At 37.5% G+C, this 25,908-nt stretch overlaps 1 long non-coding RNA gene across 6 annotated transcripts; it reads right to left on the reverse strand.

Annotated features, from left to right (window-relative positions):
- Positions 1–4,109: 4,109 nt before the first annotated feature.
- LOC145128537 (uncharacterized) lies at positions 4,110–8,228 on the reverse strand. Of its 6 annotated transcripts, none has more exons than XR_013716976.1 (10): positions 7,822–8,228; positions 7,650–7,739; positions 7,526–7,567; positions 7,368–7,445; positions 7,078–7,128; positions 6,272–6,370; positions 4,909–5,328; positions 4,699–4,796; positions 4,516–4,612; positions 4,110–4,313 (listed from the first exon to the last, which is right to left on the reverse strand). It is a non-coding gene; the product is annotated as an uncharacterized LOC145128537 (long non-coding RNA). The 6 variants fall into 6 exon arrangements; XR_013716977.1 differs by having other exon boundaries at positions 4,684–4,796; XR_013716973.1 differs by having other exon boundaries at positions 4,516–4,796; positions 4,909–5,316.
- Positions 8,229–25,908: the final 17,680 nt, after the last annotated feature.

Consider the following 25,908-nt stretch of genomic DNA (forward strand, 5'->3'; position numbering starts at 1 on the left):
TTGTTGGCAGGCGGTTGAGAAGATAAACTGCATGCCTAATCACTTCTCCCCAAAACTCTCCCGGAACAGTTCTTCCTTTGAGCAGACTTCTTGCCATGTCCATAACGGTCCGATTTCGCCTTTCTAAAACTCCATTCTGTTGAGGCGAATATGGTGTCGTAAGATGCCTTTGAATACCATTTTATTCACAAAATAATGAGAATTCTTTTGAAGTGAACTCTCCCCCTCGATCCGTTCGAAGTGTCTTCATTTGATAACCCAAATTCTTTTCAACCATCAACTTAAACCGATTGAAAGCGCTCAAGGCTTGATACTTCTCCGATAGCATGTAAACCCACATCCACCGGCTAAAATCGTCTATTAAAAGGAGAAAATATTTACTCCCTCCAACAGACGTAGGTGTGATCGGACCACATAAGTCTGCATGAACAAGTTGTAGAGGTTTTTGAGCCCGAAAAACTGCGTGATCCGGGAAAGGAATTCGGGTTTGTTTGGAAAGAATGCACCCTTCACATATATGGTTTGGGTGCTCAATATTTGGGACTCCGGTTGCCATAATCTTTTCGGATAACTTCTTTAAGGCGAGAAAGTTAACATGACCAAGTCTAGAATGCCATATCCAAGCTGGTTCATCTTTTGTTGCTAAAAGACAAGTCGGTATACCGGTCCTTAAAGGAGTTTTATATAACCGGTTTGGGGATCGTTTAACTCTCAAAAGTAGAGTTTTGTTTCTGTCAAACAATGTCAGATCCGACCCATCCATTATGACCCGACTCCCTTCCTCCGTCATTTGTCCAAGACTAATAATATTGTTTTTTAGACTTGGAATGAAATATACCTCATTAAGGAGTCTTTGGTCGCCATTTTTGCTATCGAATAAAATCGATCCTTTTCCCAAAATAGCGACGGTCGAACCATCCCCAAATTTCACATGGCCCGTAACGTGCTCATCTAGTTCGCGAAACTTTGAGCGGTCTCCGGTCATATGATTGCTAGCACTGTTGTCGAGATACCATACCTCGGACTCGACTCGACTTTCTCCCGATGCAAGAAGATTATAACAAATCTTCTCTCTTAGAGACACCTTTTTGTGTGCATATTCTTGTGAGGCTGCCATCATCAAAATAGTCTCTTCTTCGTTGGCTTGAGTGAGATTCGCCTCCTCACCTCGATTCTTGTTTGGACACTCTGAAGCATAATGACCAAATTGTTCACAAGTAAAACATTTTATTTTACTTTTATCCTTTCAAGAAGGATTATGGTCATTCGGATTTGTATTGTACTCGCGACCACCTCCTTGGCCACGTCCACGGCCTCGGCCTCGACCCGGCCTCGGTTACCATGTCCTCCTCGTCCTCTTGAAGTGTTTGACGAGTTTCTCTCGCCAGTTTGCTTCGAACGAGATGCCCACTCGACATGTGTAAGCAATAGAGAAGGTCCTCCTTCTTTTTCTCCATAGCTTCGAAGTCTCTCTTCATGGGTCTTAAGACGACCCACAACTTCTTCCACTGTCATATTCTTCAAATCTCCGAATTGCTCGATAGATGTTACGATTTGTATAAATCATATCGGTACGGCTCGCAGAAACTTCTTCACAACCGTAATTTCTTCAATCTTTTCACCTAGAGATCGAATACCGGTTACGATAGTATTCAATCTCATGGAAAAATCATCTACCGATTCACTGTCTTTCATCCGGATCACCTCGAAGTCACTTCTCAAGGTTTGAGCTTTAGCCTCCTTGACCCGATCGGCTCCCATGTGCATCATCTTAAGCGTTTCCCATGCTTCTTTAGCTGTGTCCTTCTCAGCTAACATCAGAAGTACGTCCTCTGGAATTGCTTGATAAATAGCCGCAAGAGCCATCCGATCTTTACGTTCGTCCGTTTCTGCATTTTTAATTACATCCCTTACTCCTTGTGCTTGTAAATTCACTCGCATTTTTATGGCCCACACCACGTAGTTCATCTTCGTGAGCATTGGATAGTGTAACGTAGCACTACCATCTTTCCTGGTCCTTTGAATACTTTCAACTTCGGCTTGAGAAGATGACAAGGTTGGTGTAGTCATTCTTGGCATATACTTGGGCTTACACGACTTTGAATTTTTTTTTTTGAAGTACGGGGACCAATATGAACTTTTTAGAAGTTCAGGGGGCAAACAGAACTTTTATAGAAGTAAAACAGGGGCTAAGCTGAAATGTTTTTGAAAAACGGGACCAAATTGCAATTTTTCTGAAAGACAGGGGCTAGATTGCACTTTCCAGAAGAACAGGGGCTAAAATGCAAATTTTCAGAACTTTAGTCAGTTGCTGACGTCACTGCTTACGTCACTGCTACAGTGTGGCTAGAGTAACAAAGGACGTCACCCTTCTTCTCCGGCGAACCTGGTTTTTCCGGCGAGTTTTCGGCGACTTTTGACCAACTTTGACCGACGATTTGGAAGCCTTCCGGTGGTCAAAAAATTCAAAAAAATATATTTTCGGAATCCTCAGAATAAGACCTTTCCAACGGTGTACTCCGAAATTGTTTTTGAGAATTTTTTTTTTGACCAAAAACAGAGAATGCTTCCCCGGAGCTTAACCAAGCTCTGATACCACTTGTTGGGGTTGAAACACATTTTTATTCAGAACTAGAACAAACGGAGCAGCTTACTAGCTCAATTACAAGAAAAGAAAAACAACCCTCTATTACAAATACTCACTTTGTCACTCTTTGTTTTAGTGGTTCCTTACAACTGAGATTAGAACTTCTATTTATACTAAAGCTAACCACTATAAGTACTGTGGCAATTTATTGTGTTCATCGTATGAAATAAAGAGGCTGCCATTTCTAGTTGTTATTGGCAACAAAGGAGGCATTCATTTGTCAACAGAAGAGGGTGGTGCAGCTACTCATGCCAGGTTCACACCCAAGTAGGTTTACACTCACACAAAGAACCTAAAAAAGCTGTCCAAAAGCTGAAAACTCTGGGATTAATGATGGTAACTCTTCATAACTATCAACCATCGAAGTGGGGCCACCCAGGGGAGTGCCAAGACAAGTGGACTGTTTGGCAGCAACGTTTTTCTCAGCAAATGGGTGAGATTTGATTTCCCTTGATACAAAATTGACATCAAAGGGTTCCTCTCATGGTTCCTGTAGTTGCAAATGTAATAATTTTTAAAAATAATTATTGTAGGAAATAAAACAAAAAATGTCAAAAGGGTAATATTGACATATTATGTTAAAGCACCTGAGATTTGACTTTGCTTGTGTACTGGTTTTGGTCAAACCAATATTTTAAAAATAATTAAGATCACAGATGAGTTAGGTTTCCAAAAGGGTAATATTGGCATATTACATTGAGATAAGAGGATCTGTAGGTTGGAAAGAACCCTATACTGAAAACAATGACTCCATGTGATGTGATGTCGGGAATCAGTTATGGATTCTCACCTCCTTACTGATAATAAATAATATTTTATAAAAGGGGAAAATTAATGAAGCTTACAACTCTATGGATAAAATGCCAATAATCAAAATATGGTCCAGTGCAATGCTTATCTCCACTTTCATCTCCTTCTACCTTTTTCACACATGCCTGTAAATGTAATGTATTTAAAGTAATAACTATATAGTAATAAGAACATACATAAATATCAAAGATTATAATATTATATATATATATATATATATATATATATATATATATATATATATATATATATATATATATATATAGGCATAGGTTATTCTATTCAAACTAATTATTGTGTTATTGTATGCATAAATATGGGCCAATCATTTTACTTATTTTAAGAAAGTGATTAATACATATTATTGAATTAAAAATAATCGAAAAATACCATCTAATTTAACTAGAAGGGTATTTTAGTCAATTAACATAGATTTAATAAAGGAAGTTTGCATATTTTAAGGGATCATAGATTCTATTAATTTTAAAAATCTGATTTTACGAATTATTAGGTTTTTAATTCGGACATTCTGACAAAATATGTTTGAATATATTCAAAAATAAAAAAAATTCTTGAACCATAAAATAATAAAAATATTATTGAACATATTTTTCTTGTACAATAACAAATTCTCGAATCAACAACTGAAGAATTAAAACAAAAATTATATTAATTCTTATAGAATACATGTAACAATTGCTAAGAATTACATTTATTGTTAATGAATAAAACTAAAAAACTTTCAAATCGGAAAAAAAACATCAAAATCTAACAAATACACTAATTTATTCTAAAAGAATAATGTTGCTAAGAGGCGTCGTTCAAATTTCGTGGTTCGTTCTTCAAGCATCAACTTCTGTGGAAACAAATCCAATGAATAAATTAGTGAGAAAATATTCATATTCCATTCCAGCATAATTGGAATTCGTGATTCCATTCTGATAGAATTGGAATTCATTTACCAATAATTATATTAATTCGGGGCATTCTAACATAATATGTTCATGATTATCATAAAAAAACATTCTTTTCTTAGAATACTATAAACAAAGAAATACCATTCAATTGAAGCATTTTAGCGAGCGCTTGGTGTGCATCAAAACAATTTTTAATTTCGGATGAACAACATACAGAAATTGTTCATACCACATCAGCCTTCACATAAATGAATAACATTATTCCAAGATTCTGTAATTGTCAAATACCAAATGCAATAAAAAATTCACCTGGGCAGAATATACCTGGCCTCCTGTAACATATTGTATGGCTGTAACAGAAGTTGACGCAACTAGAGGCTGCTAAAACAAAAAAAAAAACTAATTTCTTCCTTCTTCATTTCCTGTGAATCAACAAACCCAAATTCCCTTCATTTTCATTGATTTCCCAGCAAACCCAAACACCCTAACAATTTCTATCAAACAAACAAACAAAATCCAAAAAGAAATTTTTACCTGTGTTTGATTTGGAACTACCAAAACAAGGAAACATCGTGATCTTCGAGCAAACACCACCGAGGTCCTCACCTGCTGCCATCGGACCCCCCTTTCCCCTCGTTTTCTTCCTTCTCTGCTGTTCCCATCGAACACAAAGCCGTAGAGGTTTCACCTTGCCACTACCGCTCCTTGCGAAGCCGGACATCACACCTCGCAGCCGGAAGAGACGAGCAAAACTCCGATGTTTCTTCATTTGGCTTCTGTCGACCGGAGGGAGGAGACGCGAAGAAGAGGAGGTGCGACTTTGGGAGGTGTCGATCGGATTTGAGAAGTGAAGAAGGAAAAAACGATACTGGCTTCAATTTAGGGTTTTGAATCTTGATGCCGATTGAATGTTATAAATTTATCTGTGCTTCTTGCGATTTACTAGGAATACAGCTAAGAAGAGTCAATGGTTACCATAATTATAGGATATTATTTGTGGAAACTAGTTATCAAATTACCTATTTACCCTTATTTATTTATTTAATTATTTATTTTTATTTTAAATTTTGATTGGCCCACATTTATGTATACAATAACACAATAATTACTTTAAACAAATAAACCTAGCTATATATATATATATATATATATATATATATATATATATATATATATATATATATAATTGTTGTAAAAATCCCGACTAGGTCCCGATTAATCTCCGATTAATCCCTAGGCTCTACCTGACCGATTAGAGGGCGCCTAACGATTAATCTCTACCTACAAAATGTGTGAAGTAGTAGAAAACGATGAAATTTTAACACTTTGAATAAGTTCTAACCCAATAGAAACTATTTGACGAATGATTATTGTTGTATTAATCATATTAACTTATTTTATTATGATATTAGTGGTATTTACGAACTTTATTATGATATTAGTCATATATAATTTTTTAAAATTCAACGAATTAGCAATTAATGGTCCGCAATTAATACCCCTATTAATCCCCGCCTAGCCGATTAGTCCCTTAACTCTAGTCCACCGAGTAGCTAACGTCGAACGTTTTTTACAACCTTGATATTATATATATATATATATATATATATATATATATATATATATATATATATATATATATATTGAAGAAATATAATCGTAATTTAAATTAGAATCGTTCTATTAATAAAAACAACACTATTTAAAGTAATATACAAATTATAATCCATCTTGACACATCAGCAACCTAATAAAAACATCACCATTTGAACTAATATATAGTCTTAGGAATATATTGATGTAGAATGGTATGTAAACAAAGTATAAAAAATTAAGCACCTGATACTCGACGAGATCAATGTTAGTATTAGAAATGTTGGTAACATATGATACTTACCAGAGAGTTAAAGGCTTCTTCTCGCTCATATGTTGGTGTCTTTGGGGAACTCATAAGACTATCACTCAATCTCGTGGCTGAATATTTGTCTCCTTTCACCTGTCATGAAAGAAATATAGATAGAAGTTCTAATTATATATATATATATATACCGTGAATAAAAGAAAATTTCATTATAAAATACAAATGGTGAAGTTATTCATTTTTAATTATTGATCTTCATCTAAATTGAATGTATATTTCACTAGTTGCGAGACCCGTATGTTATACGAGTTGGATAAAACAAAAAATTAAATATAAAGGTTTAAATAAAAATTTATTTAAATTTGAAATTTTAGATTTGAAATTTAAAATTTAAAATTTAAATTTAAAAGGAAACATATTAAATACTATATGAATAGTGATATTGTAATTTATTGGTTATTTTCAATTAAGACAATTATTAATTGATGTGTAAATATAGTGTGTTAATTAAAAAAAGATAAAAAAACATGAGAAAATGACAAATGGAAAAACATTTATTCAAAAATACCAAAAAATGACATGTGTCCAAGTTAATGAGATTTCATTTCCAATTTCCTCATCTCCCTTTTTTTGATAGATTTCATACTTTCCAAAAACATTCACATTCCAATTATATCATATTTTATTTCTTATAACAGAATTCTATGATTCCTTTCAAAAAAATTCTAATTCCAAATCTTTTCTATTTCAATTGTTTTAAAAGATTTCATCTCTTCCAGGAAATTATGCAACCAAATACCATCTTGTTAAGATGAACTTTGTAGGTGAATAGAGATACGTACCTCAGGTAGATCATAAGCAAGGGAGTCAATTTGTCCTGTGAGAGATGTGACCTGCCTTTGAAGAGTAAGAATTAGTATTTATTTTGCCTCTTTTAGTTCAAAATCATGTTGTTGTGATTGTGAATTTGTGACATCTGGAAACAAAATCAGTCTGCAATGCTAAAAAAGTACAACATTGTTACACAAATGGATAAAAAGGTGAAATATTGTGGCAAAAATTGGTAAATGTGTGAAACAATGGTGTAAATTGGGTAAAAGGTGAGTAATTGTAGCATAAATGTTCATTTAACCTTTAAGCAGATATGTTGATAGGGTATCATTGACAACGGCTGTAGCATACCGGCTGTATTCTAATGCATGGCGTGGACCTATGAAACCAACATATGATTTTATTGTTAGAACTTAGAACACAAATGTTGAGAACTTGGGATATGATTTCATTGCAAACCTTATTATCCCATCTAACTCCCCTAATTGTTGTGATCCACACCTACAATAAATTATCATAAGATCATCACATGCTTAAATGAAGTATATATTTCCTAATAACAAATAAAGAAAAACAGACTTGCCCGAATGCACCAGCAAGGATATACCCTTGATGACGGTAATAAAAACGAATATCATTAAAGGGGCTACGTATCAGACGTGGGTGTATAACCCTGCAAAACACATCATAAACAGTAATGAAGTCTGAATGAAAATAGTTCTGATAATAGCAAGAAACGAAAATAGGGTTCGGACCCTCTTGGGGGTTTAAAACTGGCAAGAAGTAGAATTGAAGGGTCGATGACAACGAAGCGTCGGAGACAAGACGTATATCAGGTGCGACCATAGGGTTTGGCGGTGGAGGCAAGACGTATCAATAGAAGCGTCAGAGGTTTCCAGAAAGCATGAGCATGGAGAGAAGCAAAGCGGATACGATGAGTAGATGTTGAAGAGTGATGGCGGTGGAGCTTAGCGATGGCGATATGCGCAAGAAAATACCCACTGTAACCATCGTATTGGAAGAGAACGGATGAGGAAGAGTGAGGGGAGATGAAAACTGGAACAACAGAGGTAGGAAAGAGAAGAACGTCATCTGTCGCCGGTCAATGGCGGTGGAGGATATCATTGGACAAGAAGAGCGGCAGCGTGTAATTGGGCGAGGGAGACGGTGAACGGATGATTAAAAGAAGGAAAATAAATGATATATAATTAGGGCAGAAAGCAAAACTGAAGAAGTAAGGTGGCAAAAGTAGGAAAAGCAAAAAAGTAACCGTAGATAAATCGAATGTGGACCTGTTGTTGATGTTGTGGACTAATGTTGACATTGCCAAAACTTCCGGACCAATTTTATCAATGATCCATTCTTTTTTCATGACCAGCTCAAGTCATGCGTTCCTAACACCCCGTTCCCGAGTTCAACTTAACGAGAGAAAGGAAATGAAATGACTGGAAATGAGAATAAAATAAAAGAAATTGGTGTTCCCGAGTTTCATTAAAGGAGGGAAGTGAAAGGACGTGGAGGGAAATGGGAGGATCACTTTCCCTCATAATTTTCCTTCCGATTTGGGAGGATATGGAAAAAAGAACAAAATGATTCATTTTCCTTCCACTTCTCTCCAACTCGGGAACACAAAATATAATTTTGTTTTCCTTTCCTTTCTCTTCTTTTTCTCTCATGACTTTCTTTTCTCTTCTCTTATTTTCTTTTGTTAAACTCGGGAACGAGGCGTAAACCCTACCCATCGTCACCATCAGCGAGGTGACGACATGGAAAAGCCGAAGCCTCCGCTGCCGATTCATTTCTCTCTTCTCGATTCGTGAGTCATCGTTGATCATTGTAAGTTTCCCATTCTTTTTTTCTGCTCGACCTAATTCCTATTGGTTTCATGAAATTGCTCTATTTGCTAACAAAACTCACAAATTGGGCATAAAGATATAGACTTAGCGTTGATGAAAATGATGCATATACGCTTTTATGTTTTTATGTGCAAAATCTATCCCCCAATACACTTGCAGCTCTCAATGGCAGATATATCGTCAAACACATATCAGTTATTACCTGTGTACGGGAGGAAATGCTTCAAAAATCAGTTATTTCCCCTTCTTGACAAGTAGAAACTTTGGTACTTGCATACCTGGTTGGATCAACTACTATTATTCTCTTATTTTGATCGGTGTACATAGACCAAATAGTGATTTACTCTACTTTAACTAGATCTTGAATTAAATCTGATGGGCTGCCCTGGGCCCATGTAATCTTTTCAAAATACTCTTTATCTCATAATTGCTCAAATCCACATGATTTTGGGCTATTAATTACTGTTGGGAAAGTAAAATCTAAGCAATGAGCAAAGGGAAAACATAGACCTCTAAACCGACATAAACCAACCACTAAGAAAACATAAAAATAACCACGAAAAGTGCTCCTTTGATCGCCCAGACAACAACTCCAATTACTGTTAGTGAAACCAAATAATCTATAATCTGATACAGTTGTCTACCAAATTCCATAGTCAACAGTTCGTATGACATATCAAAGAATCCTCTTTGTTGCTTTCATCGATCGAGATTGACTGTGCATAAACCTTGAAACCTTGTTGATTGGAAATGCAATATTTTCCCTAGTGTGTGTTAGGTAGTTCAATCCTACATGTGTGCTCTTAAAGTGTTTATTTTCCAAACCAATGAGCAGCATACACCTCTTCTTCTAGCTCACCATTTAGAAAGGCTGATTTAACATTAGACTGATACACCTAGTCTCCTTATGATTATGAAGTGAATGTTAGGATCGAGACACTTAACACACGACTCTAAACACACACACACAGCTCACAAAAAACAAGAACACAAGGATGAACACGAGGGATTTAACGTGGTTCGGTCCTTCTCTGACCTACGTCCACCGGTAACTAGGAATTTATATTTCTTGGTGCTAATCTGCACTCTTTCTGTGTTACACTAGATACAAGTTTTACAAATACAGATGAATCTCTTATATAGAGATGGAAATCAGAAGTAGTCAAAAAACACAACCGGGTCTTCAGCCAACCTTTGAAAAAGCTTCACATTCAACAATTGTGGCTTCACATTCAACAAATGTGGCTTCACAACTTCACATTGTTCCTGCCATTTTTGACCAGCTGTGGCTTCACATTCAACAATCTCCCACTTGAAGCCACAGAACAATCTTCACCTGTGCTTCAACTGTGCATCTGTATTTGATCTTAACTCCTTCCTAGTTACCCTGGCCTTCTCTTCAATTAACCTGAAGGCCAATTGAAGCTTTCGTTAGCTCCAACACATCAGTCATGGCTAAGTCTGCTACTGACCTGTTCTTTGTCTCCACCGGCTCCCACTGAAATGAACTGCCCGATCCTGGAACATCCTGAGAACAAACGACACTCTCCATGTGAAGCAGATAATCTGGAGAGACTTTTACAGATGGAATACTGGTTCTCTTAACCCACTGTGTTCTGGGTATTCTAGCTGAAACAAATCCCATGCTCCCACTGCTATGAATGTCCTTGACTGGTTTTTCTGAACCGTTCCAAACACGTTCAACCTGAATCTGACCTGTGACTCTGGGTTTGCCATCTGCAAAGCAAACCTTCTTTTGTCCACGAGACTCTATGAACCGGATTTTGTTTTTCTTCTGAACTGGGACGGTTACTCCCTCAGACGGTAAACTGACCATATATAATGAACCCCTCTTATGTCCACGAGCTATCACAAGATTTCCTTTGACAACCTTCCACTGCCCATTCCTGAACTTAACCTCGTGTCCCTGTTCATCCAACTGCCCAACAGAAATCAACTGTTTCTTTAGACTTGGACTTACCCGGACATCCTTCAAAGTCCATGGACCGACTGGAGTCTTCAGATCTAAGTCACCTATGCTCGTCACATCAAGAACCTCATCGTTCGCCAGTCTTACCTTACCAAAATCCCCTTCTTTCAGATTCCGCAGTGCTTCACGGATGTGGGTAGCGTGAAATGAAGCACCCGAATCCATAACCCAGGAATCCACATTGCTCTCCACACTACAGATCAAAACATCATCATCTGAATGGCCTACTGCAACGTTAACTTCTTTCTTGTCTTTTGGACATTGATTCCTGAAATGTCCAACCTCTTTATAGTTCCAACAAGTCACATCATTTCGAGTCCTCGACTGACTCTTTCTCCTGTTCCCGCTCCCACTACCTCTGTTATTTCTTCTACCTCTGACCGCATTCAACTGTTCACTTGATGATTCCCCGAAATTTCTTCGTCTGACGTCTTCGCCTAGAATTAAATCCCGAATTCCCTCAAAAGTGAGCTCTTTTGATCATGCGGAACTAGTAACGGCTGTAACTGTTCCGGACCAACTGTCAGGTAATGATGATAACAGTAGTAAAGCTTGAACTTCGTCCTCAAATTTTATTCCCACTGACCCAAGTCTGGATAAAATCGAGTTCAAATTGTTGATGTGTACTGTAACTGAACTTCCTTCCCTCATCCTCGTGTTGACTAGTTCCCGAATCAGGAAGACTTTATTTGCTGCAGACGGCTTCTCGTACATATTAGACAATGCCTCCATGATTCCTTTTGCCGAGGTCTCCTTCAAAATATTGAAGGCAACATCCTTTGACAACGTCAGTCTAATGAATGCCTTGGCCTTCTTATCCAAAGTCTCCCAGTTTGCCTGTGTCATCACCTCCGATTTTTCACCTAAAACTGCGTCCAAGTCTTTCTGTACGAGCAAATCTTCAATTTGCATCTTCCACCAACCAAAATCTTTCCCATCAAACTTCTCAATCTGAAGCTTACTGCTTTCTGCCATTTTCTGAAAGAACAATGACCTATCTTGCAATTTTTTGGAAATTCAGGGGCCAAATTGCAAATTTTCAAATCTGCTACAGTGTTGCTACAGTGCTTGCTACAGTGTCTGCTGACGTCACTGCTGACGTCGTGCTACAGTTCCTGCTACAGTGTCGTCTTCTCCGGCGTACTGCTACAGTGTCTGATGCTACAATGTCGTCTTCTCCGGCGAACTGGTTTTCCGGGTCACTATTCCGGCAAACCTTTGACCGGCGATTTGGACGTCTTCTAGTGGTCAAAAAATTCAGAAAAAAATATTTTCGGAATCTTCGGAACGAGACCTTTCCAACAGTATACACCAAAATTGTTTTTGACGAACAAAAATTTCGACCAAAAAACTGAAAATCACCCTTTGGAGCTAAAACCAAAGCTCTGATACCACTTGTTAGGATCGAGACACTTAACACACGACTCTAAACACACACACACACAGCTCACAAAAAACAAGAACACAAGGATGAACACGAGGGATTTAACGTGGTTCGGTCCTTCTCTGACCTACGTCCACCGGTAACTAGGAATTTATATTTCTTGGTGCTAATCTGCACTCTTTCTGTGTTACACTAGATACAAGTTTTACAAATACAGATGAATCTCTTATATAGAGATGGAAATCAGAAGTAGTCAAAAAACACAACCGGGTCTTCAGCCAACCTTTGAAAAAGCTTCACATTCAACAATTGTGGCTTCACATTCAACAAATGTGGCTTCACAACTTCACATTGTTCCTGCCATTTTTTGACCAGCTGTGGCTTCACATTCAACAATCTCCCACTTGAAGCCACAGAACAATCTTCACCTGTGCTTCAACTGTGCATCTGTATTTGATCTTAACTCCTTCCTAGTTACCCTGGCCTTCTCTTCAATTAACCTGAAGGCCAATTGAAGCTTTCGTTAGCTCCAACACATCAGTCATGGCTAAGTCTGCTACTGACCTGTTCTCTGTCTCCACCGGCTCCCACTGAAATGAACTGCCCGATCCTGGAACATCCTGAGAACAAACGACACTCTCCATGTGAAGCAGATAATCTGGAGAGACTTTTACAGATGGAATACTGGTTCTCTTAACCCACTGTGTTCTGGGTATTCTAGCTGAAACAAATCCCATGCTCCCACTGCTATGAATGTCCTTGACTGGTTTTTCTGAACCGTTCCAAACACGTTCAACCTGAATCTGACCTGTGACTCTGGGTTTGCCATCTGCAAAGCAAACCTTCTTTTGTCCACGAGACTCTATGAACCGGATTTTGTTTTTCTTCTGAACTGGGACGGTTACTCCCTCAGACGGTAAACTGACCATATATAATGAACCCCTCTTATGTCCACGAGCTATCACAAGATTTCCTTTGACAACCTTCCACTGCCCATTCCTGAACTTAACCTCGTGTCCCTGTTCATCCAACTGCCCAACAGAAATCAACTGTTTCTTTAGACTTGGAATTACCCGGACATCCTTCAAAGTCCATGGACCGACTGGAGTCTTCAGATCTAAGTCACCTATGCTCGTCACATCAAGAACCTCATCGTTCGCCAGTCTTACCTTACCAAAATCCCCTTCTTTCAGATTCCGCAGTGCTTCACGGATGTGGGTAGCGTGAAATGAAGCACCCGAATCCATAACCCAGGAATCCACATTGCTCTCCACACTACAGATCAAAACATCATCATCTGAATGGCCTACTGCAACGTTAACTTCTTTCTTGTCTTTTGGACATTGATTCCTGAAATGTCCAACCTCTTTATAGTTCCAACAAGTCACATCATTTCGAGTCCTCGACTGACTCTTTCTCCTGTTCCCGCTCCCACTACCTCTGTTATTTCTTCTACCTCTGACCGCATTCAACTGTTCACTTGATGATTCCCTGAAATTTCTTCGTCTGACGTCTTCGCCTAGAATTAAATCCCGAATTCCCTCAAAAGTGAGCTCTTTTGATCCTGCGGAACTAGTAACGGCTGTAACTGTTCCGGACCAACTGTCAGGTAATGATGATAACAGTAGTAAAGCTTGAACTTCGTCCTCAAATTTTATTCCCACTGACCCAAGTCTGGATAAAATCGAGTTCAAATTGTTGATGTGTACTGTAACTGAACTTCCTTCCCTCATCCTCGTGTTGACTAGTTCCCGAATCAGGAAGACTTTATTTGCTGCAGACGGCTTCTCGTACATATTAGACAATGCCTCCATGATTCCTTTTGCCGAGGTCTCCTTCAAAATATTGAAGGCAACATCCTTTGACAACGTCAGTCTAATGAATGCCTTGGCCTTCTTATCCAAAGTCTCCCAGTTTGCCTGTGTCATCACCTCCGGTTTTTCACCTAAAACTGCGTCCAAGTCTTTCTCTACGAGCAAATCTTCAATTTGCATCTTCCACCAACCAAAATCTTTCCCATCAAACTTCTCAATCTGAAGCTTACTGCTTTCTGCCATTTTCTGAAAGAACAATGACCTATCTTGCAATTTTCTGGAAATTCAGGGGCCAAATTGCAAATTTTCAAATCTGCTACAGTGTTGCTACAGTGCTTGCTACAGTGTCTGCTGACGTCACTGCTGACGTCGTGCTATAGTTCCTGCTACAGTGTCGTCTTCTCCGGCGTACTGCTACAGTGTCTGATGCTACAATGTCGTCTTCTCCGGCGAACTGGTTTTCCCGGTCACTATTCCGGCAAACCTTTGACCGGCGATTTGGACGTCTTCTAGTGGTCAAAAAATTCAGAAAAAAATATTTTCGGAATCTTCGGAACGAGACCTTTCCAACAGTATACACCAAAATTGTTTTTGACGAACAAAAATTTCGACCAAAAAACTGAAAATCACCCTTTGGAGCTAAAACCAAAGCTCTGATACCACTTGTTAGGATCGAGACACTTAACACACGACTCTAAACACACACACACAGCTCACAAAAAACAAGAACACAAGGATGAACACGAGGGATTTAACGTGGTTCGGTCCTTCTCTGACCTACGTCCACCGGTAACTAGGAATTTATATTTCTTGGTGCTAATCTGCACTCTTTCTGTGTTACACTAGATACAAGTTTTACAAATACAGATGAATCTCTTATATAGAGATGGAAATCAGAAGTAGTCAAAAAACACAACCGGGTCTTCAGCCAACCTTTGAAAAAACTTCACATTCAACAATTGTGGTTTCACATTCAACAATTGTGGCTTCACAACTTCACATTGTTCCTGCCATTTTTGACCAGCTGTGGCTTCACATTCAACAGTGAAGCATGTTTAAGAACCTGTGTCTTTTTACTTATTGTGCTTAAGGGGTAAAGCGCTTAAAATAAGTCAATTATATATGGTTGATTCTTTTTTATTTAACATAATAATTGTTTTAAGCAAAAAACCATAGCTTAATGTATTAAGGCACCAATCATTTACCTATTTGCTTTTCTTTTTTCCTCCCAAGTCCCAACTCCTCTCACGCTAAATTTGAAGAGTATTGAAAAAATTAATGAATATTGTGAAAGTTGTTCGTCAGAATGCAAGGGTAAAATGGTCATTTAGTCTCATTCGGAAAGCTTATTAAATCTAGAAAAAAACAGACTTTATTTTAGTCAGATAGACATCATTACCTATTCAACCAGTTTACCCTGAACTTGATAAGGAAAAAAAAGGAACAAGCCCCAAGTCATATATTAGGACCACTATTTTCGTTTCTAGTAATGAATCTTTGTTGTTGTGTGCATAGTTTCACTCATATGTGCTTCGAGTTAACTTCGTGAGTGATGATTTGTTTTTTGCATTTCTTCTTCCATTTTGTTTTGAACATGTCCATGAAAGTAGAGTAGTGGAATGAACTTGGTAATTGATAGAAATGAAATGTCCTCTCCCAGATTGGATGCAGTGATATCTAGCAACTTGTTGAGTTTGGTGTATTGGACTCCTGGTGGTATTAAGCATTTATGTCTCACTTGATGAGAAAGTTTTTCCAACAGCATATTATGGCTTGGAGTCTTGTCTATGGAAGCATCGTCTAAAGGTTAGTTACCCTAAATGTTGTTCCTTTATAGAATTGTGTTTTTGCCATTTCATGCAAGAACAATGTTTGTAGGATCTGTTGATAGACAAATTGCATATACTTCGATACACATACAAATACATATACATTAAGGCACACAGAGGACCATCGTTTTTTTATTTCAAAAGGGGTCTTTATTAAGATCAAGTAAAATCATGCAATATAAAATCAGGTTGCCATCTTTTCTATGTAAGCTTCTCCGGGCACACATACTCTGTTTTTCAAATGTTCAATCCATAACCCAAGACAATGTTCCTCCTTCAATAATCTTTTATCTCAAATTCCTTCTTCATCCAGGTATTTAACTATTTAACTGGCTTACAAAGCGCTTTAGGAGTTTCAAGTATATTCAAATCATCAAGATATATGGTATGTGTGACTACAAGAAACCATGATCAAAAGTACAACTTGTTTTCTCATGTCATGTGTAACAGATGGAGCTTAAGAGTCATTTCAACAACTCACCTGATCGAAGTTGATATTATGTTTGGGTCTGCAACAAAAGTCTGCGTACATGATCATAAACATTCCGCAGTCATACCCGCCCAAAAAAAATCACGATAAAATAAATACTCAACAATAACCAAACGTAGCAGTTGTACTTCATACGAATTCAAATATTTACCCATTAAGTTGTTGAGGAATCTTCTTGATCTTCTTTTTCTTCCAAGAAGTAGCATCAATACCACAGTTCTTATCCTTCATCTCATCCTTAAAGTACGTGGCCTAGAGAATAGGAGCAATAATTAAAACTAAAAACTTACATATTGTTTTGGGTCAATGTCTTAAATAGGTAACCAAGTATTTAAAATGTTCAAAAGAGCACCATTTATGTAATACCATGATGCTATCCAAAAAGGTAAGACATATCACATACCAAATTCTCCAATACTTGGTCACCATTGCCCCCAATTGAGTCAAAATACTGTAACTCCTTATCAATTATACTGATAACACCCAAACACCAATGATTTTGAACTTCGTATTCTTCCGGTACATGGACAAATATCTGATTTAAAGATATGGTCAAAAATACTGAAAAAAGAATGTAAGTAATTAACAAACAAAACAGATTGTAATCAACATTACATTTTCAAAGTCAGAGAGAGTGTATCCCAACTTCCGCGTCCACGTTTTAACTGAATCATAATTGTAGCCACTTCCTAAGTATACCAACTAGGTACCAAGAAAAACATAACATAATAATCATGAAAGGTCCTAAACCATGGTTAGATAACAAGGGAATAGATTAAGCATTAATTAAACTTTGTGTAAAAGCCCGAGTCGAAGAAATGACATTTGAGAAAGCTGTTTGGAGCCTTCTCTTCCCTTTTTTTCAGCCAATTAAAATTATCACGAACAACCTATAACATAATGAATCAGCATAAAAGATCTTTCTTAGTAATTTATGCTTCACCCCAATATCAAATTAAAAAACAAAATTTACCTGCATATCTAACTCTTGACCGGGTGCTAAACTTTGTAGCATGTTATTAGGATCAGACAATGCAACAACAACCTTTTTCTTGTCATCATTTGTGGGTTCTTCATAATAGTCATACTCTACAAAACAGGGAGATAAAAATTGTCAAATACACAAATGATTAAGTATTAAACTTGAATCTATTTAACATACAACACAAGCGCCGGGGGCGGCCCTAACTTCATATGGCCTTCCTTTTGGTCTCTTCCACTTAAGTTGTTCCACGATCTTAGGCGGATCTCTGTTCTTCGCTATACTTTCGTTGTGTTGGAACGTAGAGATGGGGCTAGAAGAAGCATTTTTCACTAGACTTTTGGTGAGCTGCAACGAAGGAGAGATGTGGGTAGAGGAAGGATCAAAATGCGAAGGCTGACGTGTTAGGTGTAGGTGTTTTATATTCTTCCTATAGTTGTGTTTCTTGAGCACGCACCACATTTGTATGCAGAATTTTCAGCTTCTTGCTGTTTGGGTATTGAGAGAAGCCTTCAGTCACCAAAGCTTCAATTTTTTTTATGTAAACCTGCAAATTATTTATACATCTCAAGTATTTGAGCATCTTAAACTAGATATATGAGGCTAATAGATTTCAAGACTGATAACTTTACCGCCTCACTCTTAGTCTCGGTTGGTAGTATTCCATAGTCTCCATCATTTAGATCTTTTTCTTTTGTAGCCAGCAAATCCGTGGTCCAATATGTTATTGCTGGAAGCTTATATTCAGCTACACCTCTAGTTGAATGGGCATAAAAAAACTACATATATGATTACAAGAGATGTTAGTTATGTAATAAACTTTCTAGAAAACAATTTTAAATCTTCAATTTAAAAAAGAACGGTAATAAGAACTGGATGCAGAAGTTCATAAAATTTAAGATATAAAAGGAGATTGAAGGAATATTTTACGGTAATAAGAACTGGATGCAACTAGAGAATTTTATTAAAACTCACAAGATTACAATTGGCTTGACACTCTACACTTGATGTTCTCTCAAGTTTTTGCACAAAAAATATGCAAAACATACATGCATATATATAGGTATATTTGTGAGCCGCAATATGCACAAGATTGCCGCATAGTTTGAAAAAATAATTCTCATGCATGTGTTTGACAATTTTTTCCACCGTCCAATTATTTGCCGTCCAAAACTTTGACAGTCCAACAAATGAATTCAAAAGGTGTGCTCCATAATTGCATCGTCCATTTCATATTCAATTGTTTAATATTTCCAAGTTTCATTTATGGCCCTTGAACTTTTAGGAACTTGTCAATTTTTTCAAGACTCCATAAATCTTAACAATCTCCCACTTGGAGACTTGAACAAATTAGTCTTTCTCCGCCATTCAACTCTCAATTACTCCAGTAATCTTAAAAAACAACCAAGTCCTTCAAGCTTCCAGTTTCTAAGAACAAGCTAAAACTTAGTCTGATTTCTCTAATTGCAGCCGCCCCTCATCTTCAAGTACTAGAAGGGCCAGTTGAAGCTCCCACTAGCTCCAACTCAGTCGTGGCTAATCCCACCACCGACTCATCCTCTGTCTCAACCGGTTTGGACACTCCACCAGATCCAGAGATACACCGAGGACCACTAACACTCTCCAAACTTTGCAAACTTCCAACAAGAGAGAATTTTCCAGTCTTAGTCTTCAAAACCCAACGACTCTTTGTAACTGTACCCGGGACACACCCCGTGCTCCCACTGTCACAGAATCCCCTAAATGGTTTAGAATTTCCGACTCGTTCAGCTAACATCCCCTTGGCTCCAGAATTCATGTTTGCAAAATGAACTCTCTTAGCAGTAGATTTAGCGAACCAGATTTTGTTTTGCTTAATCGGGATGGTCATACTTCCCTCAGCAGGTACCTCAACCATATACAATGACCCATGCTTCAAACCTTGAGCAATCACCGAATTACCATTGACCACCATCCATTTACCACCACCAAACCTTACTTCCAGTCCTTGTTTATCCAGCTGACCAACAGAAATCAATTTTTTTCTTCAGCTCCGGAATAACCCTGACATTCTTCAGGCTCCATGTAGTTCCTAATGAAGTAACTAGATCAATATCTCCCATGCCCGTTACTTGAAGCATCTCATCATTTGCCAATCGTACCTTCCCAAAATCTCCTTCTTTTAGATTCACCATCGTTTCCCCGTTGTCCATGGCGTGAAACGAAGCCCCTGAATCCATGACCCAAGAGTCCACAAAACTTTCCATACTGAGTAACAATGCATCATCCCCAGAAAAATTCTCAGCATCAGCAATGTTCAATTCTTTCTTTGGACATTGACTCTTAACATGTCCCACTTCTTGACAGTTCCAACATTTCACATTCTTCAAAGTTCTAGAAGAACTTTTTCCCCGACTCCCACTGCTCCCACTATTCCTGCTATTCCCTCTACCTCTTCCGACATTTAATAAATCAGAAGAGGAAGATCCACCTTGATTCTTGCGTCTAATATCCTCGCCTAGAACCAAATCTCTAACCCCTTCAAAAGTCATACCACGCGCCATGGTTTCATTCATGATGTTGAAAGCAACGCTCTTCGTCAACGACAATGTAATAACCGCCTTGGCTTTCTTGTCCTTTGAGTTCCACGCATCTTCGGCTGCTTTTTCCATTTTCTCCGGTTTGTCTCCGAGTACCACGTCCAAGTCTTTCTGACATACCAATGCTTCTAATTGCATTTTCCACCAGCTAAAATCAGAACCATTGAACCTTTCGATTATAACCTTGTCTTCAGCCATTACGGCAAACAAAAACAAATTAGGTACACTCGTGTGTGACAGAAAAAACGATCGTACCCTCCAAAACCTCGCTAACCAGGCTCTGATACCAATTGTTAGGAATTGAGACAGGGTACACGCAGCGGAAACACTATCACACACTCACAAACGAAACGAGAAAATAAAGCAATAAAGAACACAAGGATTTTACGTGGTTCGGATTCGGTGTAAATCCTACGTCCACGGGCTGCAACTAGAGAATTTTATTAAAACTCACAAGATTACAATTGGCTTGACACTCTACACTTGATGTTCTCTCAAGTTTTTGCACACAAAATATGCAAAACATACATGCATATATATAGGTATATTTGTGAGCCGCAATATGCACAAGATTGCCGCATAGTTTGAAAAAATAATTCTCATGCATGTGTTTGACAATTTTTTTCCACCGTCCAATTATTTGCCGTCCAAAACTTTGACAGTCCAACAAATGAATTCAAAAGGTGTGCTCCATAATTGCATCGTCCATTTCATATTCAATTGTTTAATATTTCCAAGTTTCATTTATGGCCCTTGAACTTTTAGGAACTTGTCAATTTGTTCAAGACTCCATAAATCTTAACATAAACCACCTGAATGAACGTAGAAAAACGTGGAAGATGCTTACAAATAGCAAGAAAACGACGTTCGTTGGGCCGCTGCCTTTACTTGTTGTAAGTAAAATATTCCTTCAATCTCCTTTTATATCTTAAATTTTATGAACTTCTGCATCCAGTTCTTATTACCGCTCTTTTTTAAATTGAAGATTTAAAATTGTTTTCTAGAAAGTTTATTACATAACTAACATCTCTTGTAATCATATATGTAGTTTTTTTATGCCCATTCAACTAGAGGTGTAGCTGAATATAAGCTTCCAGCAATAACATATTGGACCACGGATTTGCTGGCTACAAAAGAAAAAGATCTAAATGATGGAGACTATGGAATACTACCAACCGAGACTAAGAGTGAGGCGGTAAAGTTATCAGTCTTGAAATCTATTAGCCTCATATATCTAGTTTAAGATGCTCAAATACTTGAGATGTATAATAATTTGCAGGTTTACATAAAACAAATTGAAGCTTTGGTGACTGAAGGCTTCTCTCAATATCCAAACAGCAAGAAGCAGAAAATTCTGCATACAAATGTGGTGCGTGCTCAAGAAACACAACTAGAGGAAGAATATAAAACACTTACACCTAACACGTTAGCCTTCACATTTTGATCCTTCCTCTACCCACATCTCTCATTCGTTGCAGCTTACCAAAAGTCTAGTGAAAAATGCTTCTTCTAGCCCCATCTCTCCTTTGTTGCAGCTCACTTTCTCCGAAAGTCCAGTGAAGAATGCTTCTTCTAGCCCCATCTCTACCTTCCAACACAACGAAAGTATAGCGAAGAACAGAGATCCGCCTAAGATCGTGGAACAACTTAAGTGGAAGAGACCAAAAGGAAGGCCATATGAAGTTAGGGCCGCCCCCGGCGCTTGTGTTGTATGTTAAATAGATTCAAGTTTAATACTTAATCATTTGTGTATTTGACAATTTTTATCTCCCTGTTTTGTAGAGTATGACTATTATGAAGAACCCACAAATGATGACAAGAAAAAGGTTGTTGTTGCATTGTCTGATCCTAATAACATGCTACAAAGTTTAGCACCCGGTCAAGAGTTAGATATGCAGGTAACTTTTGTTTTTTAACTTGATATTGGGGTGAAGCATAAATTACTAAGAAAGATCTTTTATGCTGATTCATTATGCTATAGGTTGTTCGTGATTATTTTAATTGGATGAAAAAAAGGGAAGAGAAGGCTCCAAACAGCTTTCTCAAATGTCATTTCTTCGACCCGGGCTTCTACACAAAAGTTAATTAATGCTTAATATATTCCCTTGTTATCTAACTGTGGAAAAGTTGCCTCCAAAATTAGCAAGTGGCAAATAGTTCAGGGGTTATTTCAGTAACTTATCATTTACTATTCATAGTTTGACTATGAATAGTAATATATATGTGAATGAAAGAATGGACGGTGAACTCTTTTGTTAGGCGCATTCAAAATTTGACTATGAATAGTATATGTGAAATTGAATAATTTGAAGGCGCAGATATAATTAATAGGCGCCTACAATTGGACGCCTACAATTTGGACGACATTTTATTTTGCAATTGGTATTCTCTTTGGCTATAAATAGCCTGCGCCAGAGAAGTTTCATAACAACCAAAAATTATCCAAGTATATATAGAAAAGTATTACATATATATACTGATACACCACCGTGTATTTTAGCTCTCCTACTCTATTTTGTAATCTCTTTCATAATCCCTGTAAACACTGCAAATTATAGTGAATTGTTTCTCGGCTTCCTCCGCCCGTGGTTTTTTTCCCGATTTGGGTTTCCACGTAAATTCCTGTGTCTCTATTCTATTTATTTTATTCGTATTACGTTGTGATTATTACGCTTTGATAATTTTTGATCCCATTCCGCATTGAGCTAATATTATTTAAGTCAATTTGGATCCGTCGTATTTTACAACAATTGGTATCAGAGCATCCAGGTTGTGATATTAGCTCGTTGGGATCATTTTATCAAGTAATTAATCATGTCTTCGGTAAAATACGATATTCCACTACTGGATCGTAACACCCGATTTCCGTTGTGGCAAGTAAAGATGAGAGACATTCTCATTCAGATGGATTTACACAAGGCGCTCTTGGGTTTCAATAAGATGCCCGATACATGGATCGAAGAAGAAAAGGAGATGAAAGATCTGAAGGCTTTATCCCAAATTCGTTTGCACTTGTCAAACGATGTTTTGCAAGATGTTCTAAAAGAAACGTCAGCGGCTTCTTTATGGCTAAAGTTGGAACAACTGTTGATGACCAAGAGCTTACCAAACAAGTTGCATTTGAAGCAACGGTTGTTCAATCTCAAGATGATTGAAGGAGGCTCTTTAACTGAACATATATCCACATTTAAAGAGTTAGTAAATAACTTAGAGAATATGGATGTTCAGTATGAAGATGAAGACTTGGCTCTATTCTTACTATCGTCGTTGCCAGAATCATATAGCCATTTTCGTGATACTATTATCTATAGCCGTGACACTCTAGTTTTAGATGAAGTCTATATAGCTTTGGATTCAAAAGAGAAGATGAAGCATATTACTGGTGGTGGTTCAAGTGATGCTAAAGCCGAAGGTTTGAATGCCAGAGGAAGAACAACAGAGAGAAGTAGAACTTCTCAATCTTCCAACTGTAAGTCCCTAAATTTGCTTGTGTATCAATCAGATCCGTTTGATGGTGCGGAATCCCAATCAAACGGATGATGTCAGATCAAATAGAAGAGAAGAAGAAGAAGAATATGATGAATCTTGTATGTATTGATATGAATGAAGATCCGGATACAAGATTCACACACACTAACACACACTCTCTTCTCTCTCTCTTTCTCTCTCTAGAACACCTTCAAATGCACACACTTAAGCTCCTCTAGTGTTCATCAATCTATTCCTCACACCCCTCACCCCTATATATACTCGACTGGGCCGGCCTTGGGTTTACGGCCGTAAACGGAGTTTACGGTAGTAAACACCCATTGGGCCGTAAACAGAGTTTACGGTCGTAAACCTGTTTACGGCCGTAAACACTACCTGGCCGTAAACCTGACCGTAAACACATTTAATATTACAGAAAATTACAATCAACTAGAAAAGCAAAGTATAAACCATATTTTTGACCCAACAATCTCCCCCTTGGTTTATAGCTTTCTTTTCTTTTCTCAAATGACCCAACAAGCTCCCCCTAAAAATTAGCTGGCTTTTCTTCATAATCTTCACTGGGAGCTTGGCTTCAGCTTTAATCTTCAAATTCTTCACGACTTCAAGATGAACTTGATGAATCTTCAATGAATGACTTCATCTTGAGCAGTTGGGCTTTTCTTCAGAATTTGGCATTGAACGCACATTGGGTGAGGAGGCTTGACGTACTGATTCTTGAAAAATAGCGCTTTCAGCTTGAGAATCTTCAGAGAGAACATCAGAGAGAACAAATCTTTTGGATCACTTCAGCAGGTTCAAGATAGCAGCGGACTGATTGAGGAGGCTTTAATGCAATCCGTCACATAATCTTCAATTTCAGCTTCACCTTGCTTCTGGGGTTGAAAGATTGAATTTTAAAGAATAATCTTCATTTCTTGCTCCTTCGAATGAGAATTCTTCGATGCTCACGGATGAAGCCTTGGCTCAGAAATCTTCGACACAAACTCCATGAGTTTCATCTTTACCTGAAATCACTTTTCAAGACAAAACAAAACTAAAAGAAAACTTAGCACACAAACTAAAACAGAAACAATTTTTTTTTTTTTTTTGGATTTTTCATATTTTCTGAAAAAGAAATAAAACAGAAATAACACTATTTTTGGATTTTTAATTTTCTGATTTTTGAATTTCCCCTAATATTTAAATTAAAAGAAAACTATGAACAAATTTAACAAAAATAAAAATGATATCTAACTTTAAGAGTGATTTAGGATCAAAGTTTTTAGACAGTCATAATCCACTTGTCGGTACCTTTCATCTTCACGTCTTTGTCTGGTCGATCGCCGGTATTGTGGTCCGCTTAAACACGAAAAATTGTGACAATTTTAGGACATACTATTTGTTATAAGACAAGGTGAACCTAAGTTCCTAGATATTAAATTTGATCCTAAGTTCCTAGATACTATATCTTAAGGACAATTCAGCTGACGACGACCACGGGCATTGTTGTCCACCTAAATTGAGCAGTGAGATCTATAGACAATCTTTGAGTGTTCAATTTTAATTGTACTGGAACATGTTTCCCGCTTCCTGATATGCCCCCGTAATTAAGAACTTCCAGAGTACTCCTTACATCGGGTGAGCAGACAATCATTAAGAGAAAAGATGGATTTAGATTATCATTAATTATAGTTTTTAGAGGGATTGAGAAGAAGAATGGTGCATATACTGTGTACCAGGTCGGATTATGAGTCACGCAAAGGAGACAGTATATGGCTAACAGATAGGAAGAATTTCATAGATATAATATGCAGAGAAATAGATTTGCATATGTTGCAGTCCAGGTCGGATCTCTTCCAATCACGCAAAGGAGGCAACATATGACTAACAGGCAGATAGAGAAAGAAAACAATTTTCTACAGACCTAACTCATCGGAATTTACCAGTCGCCCCATCAATACCAGAATTAAGGACAAAATCCGCACATCGAGGAAAAGTTAATCCACAGTACGAGTTCTTTAATATGACCAGTAGATTCCCATATATATATCTCCCTGCTCAACCTATCCGAGCGTCGTATTGTCAGGCTAAACGGATCTAACTAGGTCAAGATTTGTCAAGTCTAAGAATTTATTAAGTTCAACTCTGTCTAGTCAAGTCCATTTAGAATCTTTCGTGCCTACCAACGCATCAAACCCAGAGCATAGACCCTTCAACTTTGGGTACGTTACGCAGACTCAGATTGCCTGTTATCACTTGATAATATCACTTCCCAAAACATCTCACTCAAACTCATTTCATAACCAACATATTTTTGGATTTTCTGATTTTCTGATTTTTGTTTTGTTTTTATTTCTCCCCCTAAATTTGTGCATAGGAGAGAAATGAAAGTAAATGTGCAAATTTAAACTATCCTAAAACAAAAAATAGTCTTTAAAGCGAATCAG

This window comes from Lactuca virosa, chromosome 8 (genome assembly GCF_052849685.1).
Source record: "Lactuca virosa cultivar CGN04683 chromosome 8, Lactuca_virosa_CGN04683_v6, whole genome shotgun sequence".
In the NCBI taxonomy this organism is placed as follows: domain Eukaryota; kingdom Viridiplantae; phylum Streptophyta; class Magnoliopsida; order Asterales; family Asteraceae; genus Lactuca; species Lactuca virosa.